The sequence below is a fragment of the Passer domesticus genome, chromosome 11, assembly GCF_036417665.1.
Source record: "Passer domesticus isolate bPasDom1 chromosome 11, bPasDom1.hap1, whole genome shotgun sequence".
Taxonomy (NCBI): domain Eukaryota; kingdom Metazoa; phylum Chordata; class Aves; order Passeriformes; family Passeridae; genus Passer; species Passer domesticus.
This window is the reverse complement of record NC_087484.1, coordinates 11370349-11383524: the sequence shown is the minus strand read 5'-3', so window position 1 is coordinate 11383524 and position 13176 is coordinate 11370349. Positions and strand designations below refer to the sequence as shown.

Genomic DNA, 13176 nt, shown 5'->3' with positions numbered 1-13176 from the left:
AGTGCATGGCTGTTACATCCTCCTGTGCAACCCCTAAGCCCCCCAGGCTGCACCCAGCATTGCCACCAACCAGCCCCTCAGCCTGGAGCTGGACCTGGCTGCTCACATCAGCTTAGCTGGAGCTGCATGCCCTCAGGAGTGGCTGGATCTGGAATGTGCTCATGCTGAAGACCAGTTCATCTGCTCTGAACACACAGGTGACACGTGGAGGGAGACCAATGCTTTGACAGGCAGGCCCTGAGGGTTTGGGATCACCATTTTATTCCATCTGTAAGCTGGTGCAATTGCAGTACTGACCTCCTTCTCCCTCTGTCACACACGGCAAAGCAGATTAGAAGGAGAAAAGAAAATCCCTTAGTTTTCTTATTTCTTTCTGCAGGGCAGCTCTGACCTTTGTGGCACACCTGGCCATGGCTGTGCCTGGGAAGGTTCATCCTTCCCAGCTGGAGCTGGTCCCAGCACAGAGAACAAATTGCTCAGCAAGGCTGGACACAGCAACAGCGCAGGTGAGGGGCACTAGCAGAATTAGCAAGGCTATAAACGAGGAAAGGGGGGCCTTGGGAAGACCCTGCAGGGAGAGGTCTCTGTGCTCTGAAGGTGACTGGCTGGGGGCTGCACTCAGAGGAAGGTCAGCGATGGATGGGGAAGTAAGTGAGCTTTTATGTATTAGTAGTGTGAATCTGTACACAGTGTCAAAAGCAGCTCTGTGTCCTGAGCCTGGCCCCTGAGCTCATAAAGGGGATAGATCTTGAGCTGCAAAATGGTGGAAAAGGTGAATTCTCATTTTGATGGAAGTATGTGCTTGTCTTTCTTCCTTCTCCATTTCCTCTTATCTAGAGATTATAGCAAAGCTGTGAGCAATCTTGTGAGCTGAGTGAGATGAAAGGCCAGGGTTTGCTTGTGTGTGCCAGGAGCTGGGGTGCCTAGACAGCTCTGGGAATTTGAAGTAGCAACTGTCCTGTTGCCTGCTCTTTCATAGGAAAGGATCAAGGAAACATAACAAGAAGATACTGGTGACTGCCTTGCAGGTGTGGTCTCTGGAGGAGTCTGGTTTGGAAGAGCTGAGCAGGAGGGAGTTGTTTGATCTTGAAGGCAAGAAGCCTTGGAAAGCTCACTGGGCTTGAGTTGGCTGAAGCTGTTGGTTCCCTGTGTGGTACCATTGCTCAGCCTGCAGACTTCCCTGGTGGGGAATTGTGTGGTCAGACTGGAAAGAAAGGGCACATCCTGGCACCCAGTCAGCCTTGTTTGCTGCTATCACTAGTAAGCTGGACATTAGCAGGTGCTTGTACGTGGTTGTAAGTCCTTGTGAGGTGTCATGGAGAGAAGGTGAAATGCGCCCTTGGCTTATGTTTCAAATTGCTGTGAAGGTGCATTTGTTGGCAGTGTGAGGTGAGGGAGCCTGCAAAGTGTTGAGGTCCATGTGCTTTGTGCTCCAGGGCTCACTCATGAGGTTGGGTACAGGTGTCTGTGAGCCCTGTTTCTGCTCTGGAGCTGCTTGGGCTGAGGGGCTGTTTGCCTTGCAGAGTGCCTGCTGTGAAGCCCAGAGTTTGCCCAGCTGGGCCCTAAGAGCTCTTGATCAAGTAAATTCAATAGCTTGGTTATTCCCTTACCTGAGGAGTGTGCTGCCTGCAGGCTGACCTAGGATTACCCCTGCCTGAGACACTTGCAGGAATGACTTCACTGACCCAAGCAGTGTGAGAGTCCTCAGCAGAGCACAGGTGTACACTTTAATGGTAATGCACAAGTTTTTCAGGCTGTATTTTCAGAGCCCTTACTCCTGGAATTCTTCAGATCTTTAAAAGCAGAAACTGGGCAATGCAGCCTGATTTTAGCTTGTTGTATTTTAAAGGCTGTAATTCCTCACCATGCTAAACTACTGTATTTCTCTACCTTTCTTAAAGAAAGAAAACAATGGCATGGGAAAGCAAAGTCCTGTTCTGGAGAAGTGTTGTTTAGCCCACAATTCTTGTCCTGTTACAGCTCCTTGCCTGTGAGCATAGCTAAGGGGCCTGGTTATACTGTCTAGCTCAGCTGGTTCTAGACATGGAGATGAGAGCAGCTGCTGCCTCATTTCTTAGTGAAACCCTCATGTGACTTATCTTGAGGGTGTGGAGCCAAGGGACAGCTTCCCTATGGGTGACTTGTTAAAAATTCAAACAGAACTCCAAAGAAGCAAATCCACCAAGTGCTGCAGAGACTCATTCTGCTGGCCTTGAAGTCAGAATTTCAGGCAGGTCTCTCAGCCAGGTGGTAGGTTCATTGTTGTTGCTCTCTGCATAGCCTGAGTAGTACATCAGTGGAAATGGGCAGAAGTCAGAGCTCTCAATTTCAGAATTTTAATCATAGAGTCATGAAAAGAAAAGCCACTACCTTCTTTTGCCTCTGCTCTCCCTCTTCTGAGGCTCCAACCACTGTGTTTACCTACTATTTTCCATTACAGGTGGTAGAATGGGAGTTTGTTTTTCCTGTATTCCAACCTCTGGTTGAATGTGAAAACCGAATGGGAAGGGTGTTTCTTTATCCACTTTTGTTTTCATGGTGGCTATAAGTGCATGATGAACATTGTCACCATAAATGTGCTTCCTTCTTGGTGTCTGACTCAGCCAGTTGCTGTTCTGTTTCCTATCCCTGATGCTTAGTGAATGAGGGCTGTTGATTTCTGTGTGGAGATGAGCTAAACCAGCAGTGATTCTCTAGATCTTGTGCATTTTTGTAATTGCTGGAGGATGTGGTTATCCTGGGTAAAAAGTCATCATCCCTCACAAGAGAAGGTTATTTCATGCAGCCATTTTTATTCTTGAAAAAATAGTACCCTTTTACTTTTGAGATTTTTAACAATGCAGGGAGATAGTATTGCATGACCTTGCTTTTGGCAGTGAGTGTGAACTGAAGGCAGCCAGCAATGTTTTCATTTGTTCTCAGCTCAACTTCTTCCTTCCCAGACCTTTTTTTCCTATTTGCCCTTGTAATTGGAGATAAGATGGACGCACACAGTTATGCAGCATCAGAAATGTAATCTAGACATCTCTTCCATGAAGCACGTGTCTAATGTGCCCTTCAAACACAAGTCAGATGCCTACAGTCTACTTTCTGTGAGCTGCTTAGAAAAAATCAGAGCTGCAGCTATTGAGGGATACATGTCTGAGGGACACCTGGAGGTGTGTGATGTTCTCACAAAACCAGCACAATACTTCACTGAAAAGCAGCTTTGCTCAAGGACAGCTTTATCCCCTTCCTAAAAGGAGATCAAACTCTTCCTAGGAGGGCAGGCAGGGGCCACTAGGGACTTTGATAAGGTGATGAAAGCCTCTAAGTGTTTCATGTTTTGAGCAGAACAGGAGTTCAGGCTGTGCAGATCATCAGAAGAGATTTTAAAATACCCTCTCATGCTGTCTGTGAACAATGGAGGACTAGGTGAAAGATCAGGTTTGCTTTCTGTCTTTGTGCTCTATCCAGGCCATTTTGTTACTGAACAAAAGCCCTGCTTGCTGTGTGATGAGAGCTAAGCAAGTTCAGATTCCCAAAGCTGGATCTTTTATTCAGAACATCACTGAGGTCCTGCCTTCTGTTCCAGATTGAGAAACTTGTAGAACCATGGGGAGAAAAGTCTTGGCTGAGGGAAAGCCAGACTGGGGGGAGCAATTACATGCTGGCAATAAGCAAGAAATTTTGACAATTGTGATTTTGAAATGCTCCAAGTATAAGACAATTCTTATTTCTAGGACTTGTCCCTATCCTCAAGATCTCCCTCTTGGGAGGTTTCATGGCTGCCTACACATCTGTTATTTGGCAAGGCTAAAGCCAAGGAAATGGGAAGCCTGGAGGAGGGTCAAGGGAAGTGTCCAGACCAAAAAAAGCTATTTGGGCAGTGCCCTTGTTTTGAGACAGATGAAGCTGCATGTAGCTGCTCCTAACAGATGGGTTGAGAACTTGAGGCTTTATTGAAAACCTAAAGGTGTAGATTCTGAAGCCTGTAAATACACACTAAGTTGTTCAGATAAGTAAGTGCTCTGAAAATCCTGGTTGTGCAGGTTCTGTGAGTTCTTGGAAACACAGCAATTATACAAATACTACTGCATTTGACTGAAATTGTGATTATGCTCCTTAGCTTTCCCCTCTGCACAAGTCTCTAGGGTGTCTGAATCCTTTAAGTGGTGAAAATGAGATGTAATGCTCTGGAATGCCCTGGCTGGCTGCTCAGTGAAATCCTGTGTTGTGAGGCCCAGTAATGCTGGGTTATCCAGATTAGACACTGCATCTGATTATCCTGCTGATAATCCTGCCCTCAGTAATTTAATCAGGATGGGGATTGCAAGGCCAGGATCAGGCAGAAATAATGGGTGATTGCCCCCTCGTACATCTGTAGCAGTTGGAACTCCTTGTTTGTGACAATATCTGTAATGCATTTAAATAAATAAATGTGTGTTGTTGTGCTCTGTTGTCATTGGTAATGCAATGGGAGCCTCCTGGTGTTTCTCACAGTTAGTGAGAAGTTGGTTATCAAGTACTACAGAGATTCCTGCATTTGCTTTCTTTTAATTCTCACAAAGTGCATGTGTGAAGAAGCTGTTATGTGATGCCAGTTTAAAGAATTGGGATGGTAAAGAGAATGACCCAGTCCAGTAAGAGGAACAGATGAGGCAGGACTCCTTGCCTACCGCTACAGGAGAGCTGGGTGAAGTGATCGATGTCCTGATCCCATCTCTGGTAAAGGCTCTCCTGCTGTGGGTTGGGAAAGAAACTGCCTGGGCATGTGTTGGTAGTCGTGCCTGAAAGGGGGGCTTGGTGCTTAGAACTGAATTTGGGCCAAAAGACAGGGATTTAGGTTCCTGACACCTGGTGCTCCAGGTCCTACAGAGGAACTGGTACCCAGTTCATTTAGCTCCCCCAGCCAGAAATGAATTATTGTGAGAGCCACCTAAATATGTGCACATGGGAATAAGAACTGCTAAATGGAAAAGAAACAGGCAACTTTTTCCATGTACTGAATGAACCTGGCTCTAGTAGCTAAGCAAGAGTCTTACTCAGGGATAATTGTACCCTAGGATTTGGGATAATGGGTGTGCTTGGAGCAGCGCCACGCACAGCCAAGTGTCACAATCCACACTGGGCTTTTACCACGGTGCCTAGATGTGATTTATCGGAAAGGCATTTGAGAAACGCCAATACCCATTTACAGTACTGGGAGAGGTATCAGCCCTGTCTGGTCCTGTGCAGCCCCGCGGCATCTCCAGGGCTGTTGAAGCGAGGCCGATGCTCGCTGGCGCGGAGCTGCCGCGGGCTCCGGGAATTCCCCATCCCGCCAGGAGAGGGCGGCGGCGCAAGGGCCGCGGGAGCCCGCGGGGCTGAGGGAGCCCGGGGGGAGCAGGGGCCTGGGCCTCGGGAGCCCGCGGGGCCCGGGGCAGCGGTGCCTGGGGAACGGGGCCTCAGGAGCCCGGGGGGAACAGGGGCCCGAGGGAGCGACCGGGGCTTCGAGAGCCCGGGGGCTTCGGGGGAGCCTGGGGGAGCGCGGCCTCGGGAGCCCGCGGGGCCGGGGGAATGGGGGCCCGGGGGAGCAGGGCCCGGGGGAGCGGGGCAGCCGGGCCGGATCCCCGGCCCGGGGCGCTCTGCTGTGCCTCAGTGCTCTGGAGCGGTGGAAAGCGCACGGGGAGGAGGAGTTGGGGGGGGAAAAAAAAACCCAACAGGAGAGAGAATGTGTGCTGCGGGAAGGGGAGGAATAGCAGGTGGCAGCGGGCAGGGAGATGAGCTTTGCCTTCATGTGGCAAACGTGGCTCGTGTCTGTGTGCAGATGCCAGAATTGCAGCGCTTCGTGCTCGTAGGAGGGCTGCAGCCGGGGAGCGGGGGAGACTGCTCGGCTGGAGCTCGCAGCCGGGGATCTGCCTCGGGAAGGAGCCCGCCCGCCCTGGCCCCGGGAGCTCCGGTTCAGCGCCGCTCCCCCCGGGGCTGCGCCCTACCGCGGGGCTCTGACCCCTGCACTGAGGATGCTGTTACTCATGATGTGGGAAATCTTCAGGATCAAGCATTGTTTCCAGCAAGTGCTTTTAGTTTGGAGCCCTTTGGCGGTGCTTGCTTGATGCTGACAGGAAAACGTCTTCCTCAAGAAAACAATTCCATTGCTTTTCTGCTTTTCCCACTTGCTGGCTTTTTTTTTTTTTCCGCTGCACCCCGCCCCCCACTTGGCTACACATCCCATCACTTGGTGTTTCTAGTGCTCTCAGCCTTGACAATGCATCTTCTTGTTTCTTTGCTGTCAGTCCTCTTGTTTGCTGCAGCTGATCTCTCATCCTGAACCTCCTCCACTGCAATGTGGTACTTGTTGATTCCCAGTGCTTTTTCACTCTAACTTGGGCTTCTGCTCCTTTTACTTGGAGGGTCTCAGACTGTATTGCCGTGCTGAGTGTGCTAAACTTTCAGTTTTGCCACCTTGCTGACTAAATAGTTTTTCTTCTCTAGCTTTCTTGTTGGCATGGGATTCAGGCACAACTGGCTTCCTGCCACTTTGAGTCAGTCCAAACCTTCCTCCTCTGCCTTAATTTCTTTTTCTGACCAAATTCTCTTCTACTTCTTCTACATTTAAAAAGAAATTCAAGATGATATGCTCTTCTTTCTTGTCCTTGTGTCTTGGATGTGAGCTCCAGCACCTTCTCCCGTCTTCCAGACTCCCTATATCTATTCCTATCCATGCTGTTATTCTTTCCCTTCAGCCCACCCTCTCTTCTGGCAGCTCTTCCTTAAAAAAACAAACTTGCTATTCAAGCCCCCACATGTTTCTCTAAATACTGCACCTTGACTTGCAAAGTGCCTTCAGCAGCCAGCCCTTCTTTCCTTTCATGTCCTTCCTCTTGTCACTTGGGATGTTACTCCTCTGTTCTTCCCTTCTCTCCCTGGACTGTTATCCACAAAGTTCCTTGGAGAATGCTGTTTTTCCCTTTGGCCTTTTCCAATCTAAATTTGTTCAAGTGTCCTATATCACTCTGTCCTTGGGCTCTTTCTCTCCTCCCTTTACATCTTATTTGACTGATCTAATCCAAGCAGTAAATTGCGTTTGTGGCTGCCTTGTCCCCTCTCCTCAGTCTGAGAGCAGATCTTTGTGCAGATCCAGGTGTTTGCTTCAATCAGAGCTTTCCAGTGTCCCCTCACCTTCAGTCCATTCCTGCTTTTCCAGTGACAACTGACATTGCTGTGAGGCCCTCAATGTGCATGCCACTTAACTTGAATATGGCACTGGATTCTCAGGTCACAGCTATTTTAATGCATGCTTCTCCCACACCACACCGATCTTCACTGGCACCTTTTTCTTTTACTGACACAGTTTCTCCTTCTTGGTGAGAGTGATCCCAGGCCTCCTCTGTCTATGCTGAGTGTTGATTTCAAGGTGATCCCTTCCCTAGCCCAGAAGAAATAGCTGGTGGAGTTGGTGTTCTACAAACCTGACCCCTAATGCAGCAAATACTGTAAACGTGCCCAAGGGATTGCTGGGTTTTTTTCCTCACCATTCAGTATCTGTGCAGCTGGTCCTCTGACAAATAGAGGAATGTCCTCTTAGCACTGTTTGCTGAAGCTGCTGCTTGGTTCTGATATTTATGTTTTAAAGGGTAACCACTTTGACTAAGAAAGAGAAATACACTTTTTGCTCATCAGTCAGCTAAGAAATGCTGGGCAGAAAGGGCTACTTTTATGTGCAGTAGAAAATTATATTCTGGGAAGGGGCAATAGTGATGCTATTTTGACCCTCCTGGATCCAAAGGGGATCAGCTTTGGGCATGGCTGGGATGGGCAGTGCTCCTGGGCAGCCTCTTAGCTGGCTAAGCTGTTATGGCCAGCTCTGGTCTGTATGGCAGGTGGGTGTAGCACTGACAGCTAAAAACCTCTGCTATTCCAGGGCTTCTGGCCCACAGCAGGGCATGGGTGGAAGATGGGTAGAGAAACAGGAGCCTTTTTGATTTCACCTATGTGTGAGTGCTTTCAGGACTTGGTTCTCGGAAATGCCTCTCAAACCCAGCTTGGACATCTCCCCTTGATGGGAAAATCAGCCTGTCATACCTGACATGTGTTAAGCTCTGTAGAATAAAGGAAGACTCTTCCCAGGAGTGAGTGGCTCTTCCAACTCAGGGCTACACTTGCTGCAGCACATTTAAACGTCTAACAGGCAGCAGGTTACAAATGCTGCTCATGATCTCAGTCTTGCTTCATCCTTTGCTGGAAGTCTGCAACTGTTACTTTGAAAATGCTGCTGCAATGTTTAGAAAGGAGGAGAGTTGTACTCGCTGGGCTCCTTCTAAGCAATCATGCTTTGCAAGGCTCGGGTTAAAGGCATGAGGTTTGGTTGAGCAGATGGGTGATGCAGCTGAACTCCCCAGTGAAGAGCTTCACTCCTAAGGACTCTTCTTGCCATTCTTTCAGGTGAGAGCGAGTTCAGATGGGATTGCCCTCTGCTTTTGTCATTTTCCCTTCTTCACTTGTCTTTGCCTTTTCGATTGCGCATCTCACTTTTATTTGAATTTCATTCCTCACTATTTGTCATGACACAGGCCAAGAGGAGTTCAAGCTCTGAACTGGACCAGCCAAAAGGCTGTCAGTGGTGCTGGTATCAAGCAGTGCTTATCTGTCTCTTGTATTTGAACAAACTAAGTTTCAGCCTGAAATATCGCAGACATCCAAGTCCCTGAGGCATGGAAAAGCTGCACTATGAATACACTGATGATAATAGTCCTGGCTCTGCGGGTTTTATTGCATTTGTTATTTTCTAACATTCTGGAAAACATAGCATTAAAATGAACAGGGTAAACACAGACAAATGGAAGAAGATGTTGGAGCGGGATAGGAGACGACTCTTTGTGCTCAAGACTCTGTTGTCCCCTACATCAGGGTCACTGGAGCAGTCTGACACATGTTTAGGGTTTTGGGGGTTGGCAGTTGGCATTGAATAGTCATCTTAGGGGCTATCTCAAGACTGGTGTCTGAGGGCAGAGATCCATGTTCTAGGAATGGCTCTTAAGGGGTAGGAATAAGGCAAAGAAATTGCTTTCTGGGCCTTGGCAGAGGTCAGCTTGCTGTGATTTCTTGAAATACCAGATAAAGGATGTGAATGCTACTCAGCCCTAATAGCTGTAGAATAGTGATGAGCTAATAGATTTTTTTTTTTTAATTGTAAGAAATAGGTGTAGGCAAATAGGATCTTAAGGTGAGTAGTCTATTGTCTGCAAGCATTCAAGCACCTGGCTCTTGGGAGGGCTGAGCTGTCAGCAGGAAGCTCTTTCCTGCCTCTGCCCTGTGAAGTTTTTTTTTTTTACCTTGCATAAATTCCAAATGTAGGTAATTACCTTTTCTAATCAAGTCAAAAAGGGACTAGAGCTTAAGGAGCTCCATTCAGTGGCTAATTTTCATGTTTTATCTACTTACATGAAATTCTTAAGCTTTTGTAATGGTATAACAACCTGACTTCAGACACCGTCCTCCCTGTCCCGGTCTGGTTGAGGATCTGACAAAGTTATTTACTATACTGAGTAACCAGAAACCTGCAGTGGGGCTCGGAGGGTCTGAGAGTTAGCCCTGAAAACTCAAAGCATTTTTCTGCAAGGACTGAAAACAACATCCACCTTCTATAGATTTTGGTGAGCTCGGGGTGCTCAGTATCTCAAAGAAAACTAAAATTGGGAGTTGAGATGTCTACCATTAAAATCAACACCAATACTCTTGTTAGTGTAAATGGGTATATACAGATGTTTATGAAGAATAGTAGCAGAGGAAAGCTGGTGCTCAGAAGGAGCTTCCTGTGTCAATAACAGGATGGTTCCTCCATCCAGAATTATATTCCATGGTAATTTTTGACTTTGTTGCAAAGCCTCTCCCTTGTTTTGGTACTTTTGTGACATCAGCATTTTTCCTTTATTAATAAAATACTGACTGATTAATCTTAACAACATTTAATCAATAACTTAATGTAATTAAACTCTGAGCTAGCTCAAAGGTTGAGGCTTACTTTGGTCTTTATTTCACACATCAGCTCCTAATGCACTTCCTCTGCTTCTAGCAACTATTGGGTGATGTAAGGAGGTGGCATCAGCTGATGATGTAGTAATCATTTGTGCTTTGTTCATAGTCAGAAGTTATGTGCATCATTCTCAGGGTGACAGATTAAAGCTTGTAATTTTTTTTTTGTTTTACTCTACCTATATTATTAAAAACTTATGGTCCCTGTTTACTCCTCTTTCCCTCCCCACTGTTCTTTGCTTTCTCAGTACTGTTAGAGGTCCTTCCTGCTGCTGCTGTGTCATGGCCTACTTTCTTGGAACCTGCTGCTCTGGCTTGTGCTTATCTGAGCACAGCTCATGGCACGTGGACATCTTCTGAGCATGGTGTGGTACAGAGCTGTTTTCTTTTTCTGTCCTTAAGGAATCTGCTCTGCTGGCTAATGATGGTAGCTAGCTAACAATGCCCATTGGTAGTTTTGGATAGATGCTTCAGGGGTCAAACAAGGACTTTCAGAAGCACTTAGCTGATTCTTGCTTGCCATTGCAGCTGGATTTGAGGTCAGACCCACTCTGAACCTCAAAGTTAGTAGATACTTCTCCTTCTTGGCCAGACATCAGTGTAATTCCTTTTTGATTGAGCTGTCCATTGCCTTTAAGAAACATAGTCTTTAAACCTTGTGTAGGACAAATGCTCTTCAGTTGCCTGCAGTGAGAGCAGCTCTGTCGCTGGCTGGGAACTCTCACTTAGGTGCTGAAGTTGGCTTCTGGGCAGTTTGGGAACAGGCTGAGACATTGGTACCTCAATTTGCACTCTCTTGAAATGAAAGCAAAGCTGATTTGTGGCTGCTTTTGTGCAGAGCTTGGTATAGAAGCCAGTAGGTCACCTGGTCCTTGAGGCTGTGCCTTTTATGCCTTTGTTTCCATTTTGGATGGTCATCACCAGAATCTGGCACTGGGCAGATGATATCCCACCCCTGGCAATCTGCTCCCTCCTGGCACTTCCAGCCTCATGCAAAAGTAGCCCATGTGTGCATGGCAGCATGTGTGGCTATCTGCACAACCTTGCAGGCTGGCGTCTCTGCCCCCGGGAATGGAGGTTCCCTCTTAGAGAAGGAGGCTCTGTGCCAGGGTGGCAGATGGGCAGGAGCAGCAGCAGCTGGGAGACCATGTATGATCATCATGTGGACTTACAATCTGCAGCAATGCCAAAACGGCCACTTGGCTGTATCCTGTCTGTGGTCAGGGCTGTTTCTAAGCCAGCAGCTTATGGAAAGGTGCAAGGGCAGGCAGTGGGCTCTGCCCAGCATCCACCATCAAGGTGGGGAGCAGCAGGCTCCTCAAGGGCTGAAGGACCATGAAATATTTCTCTTTCTGTCTGGGGCAGCCAAGCTGAGCCCTTGCTGTTCTCTCTCACCTGTACAGACTGAGCTCTTTGTCAAGCAGAACCTTGCCTCCACCAGCAGGACCTTACATGTTGTCCTGCCACCCCTGGGAAGAGGGGGCAGCTCTCTGCTCTTCAGAGTGAGTCAGTCTGGTGCAGCGGGCAGCTCTTCAGCAGCACAGGCTGAGCAAAAGCCCTGCTGATCAAACAAGGTGGCCATGAAGAAATCCTGTGTTTGCAGCCCTGCAAAAACCACTCAGGACTATGATCAATGAGGAATAACTCTGCCTTTCCCAAATAGCCATCTCCTTGCCATGACCGGGGCCGAGGATATGCTGAGGCATTTTGGGACAGCAGGGTCTGCACAAGCTGGTTTGTACTTGGATTGAGCCACTTTCTTAATTGTACCATGATTCCAGCTTATTCCCAAAGCTTGAGCATGTGAAGGAAGCAGCCCTGGCAGCCCTGTGGGTTTGACACAGCAGAGCAGTGCTTCAAAGGTGTTCTTCCATCTTGGCTAAAGGGTTTGAGTAGGAAGGATTCCAGGCTCAGCACATCTGCACCTCCTGAGTGCTGCAATGCTTTCTGTTGCTGTGGTTTGAGGAAGAACTTGATGCACTACTGAGATGCCATTAATGTGTGTGGTGTTATTTGATGCTTGATACTTGCAAAGCCAGAGTAGGCTCAGACTTTCCTGAGGGACTAAATGAGAAACAGTGATCTAACTTGAGCTGGTCCAGCTTGCTTGAAACTTTAATGCAGGATGTACTTTAATGTAGAATAGAGCACAGCCAATATTATATTTCTACTGATAAGTAATTTGAAAGATGACCTGTAAATGGCAAAGGAGGGAAAATATTCACAGGATTTATTCCCTTGAATTTGCTTCTTTGCATTTAGGAGAGAAGCCTTGAAGGAGCAAAGGGAGGGACTTCTCTCTTCAAGCTGTTTTTTTAAGAACATGAATCTTAAAGCCTTGTGATGGTTTCATGATTTGGAAGAGAAATTGTGATGTGCCACAATTGTGACCCACAAAGCTCTGACAAACTATGATTGAAAATTGAATGTGTGGATTAGTGGGCTTGGATGTTCTGTTTCTATGTTTCTGCCCTCTGTTACCTCAAAGGAAGAAACACTTCACATCTCAGAAACAAGTTAATTTTGCCATGCTCTCCAAAAGTGAGACCTCTGAGCAGCTAATTCATGTCCCCCTCCTTTGACAGGACTGCCACAAAAACCCAAACCTCAACCTGCCTTTGCCAGTGGGAGCATATTATGGCTGATCATGTCAGGACACCGGAAAAATACATTTCCTGTATTTGAGAAATTTGTTCTTTGTGTATTCTGCTGACAGGCAGTGGGGCTCAGCTTGATACCTTCAGCTAGGAGCTGTTGCCCAGCTTTCTCAGTGAAGCTGAGTTATTGATGGCTGTTAGCTTTCCAGGGAGTGCACAGCCTTGAAATGAGGCTCTTAGTTCATTGGTCCAGTGCCTGCTATTACAAATGGTGCCTCAAATTGTGCTCTTGGTAAACAGCCTGGCTGTACTTAAAAGTTAGGGTGTTTCTTTGCCTTCTCTTCTATCTGTTGAAAGTTGTTCTTGAACTTGGATGCCAGGAACTTTAATGCCCTTTGAGATTTTGCCTGATTTTAATCTGTGGGAGTTGATAACTTGAGTCCAAGAGTTATAAAAATTGGCTGAGGAATTGTGGAGCACTCTTGTGTATAATCTGATTGTATTATGAAATGTTAGTGAGGACTAATAGACCTTGAATGAGTCATTGTTGCATTGCTTTTCAGAAAAAGCACACAGATTGACCCTG

General features: G+C 47.3%; 1 long non-coding RNA gene across 1 annotated transcript; it reads left to right on the top strand.

Moving 5' to 3' along the window:
- On the top strand, nt 1-9111 carry LOC135278841 (uncharacterized). The gene is made up of 3 exons (XR_010346244.1): nt 1-647; nt 7166-7236; nt 7970-9111. It is a non-coding gene; the product is annotated as an uncharacterized LOC135278841 (long non-coding RNA).
- Nucleotides 9112-13176: the final 4065 nt, after the last annotated feature.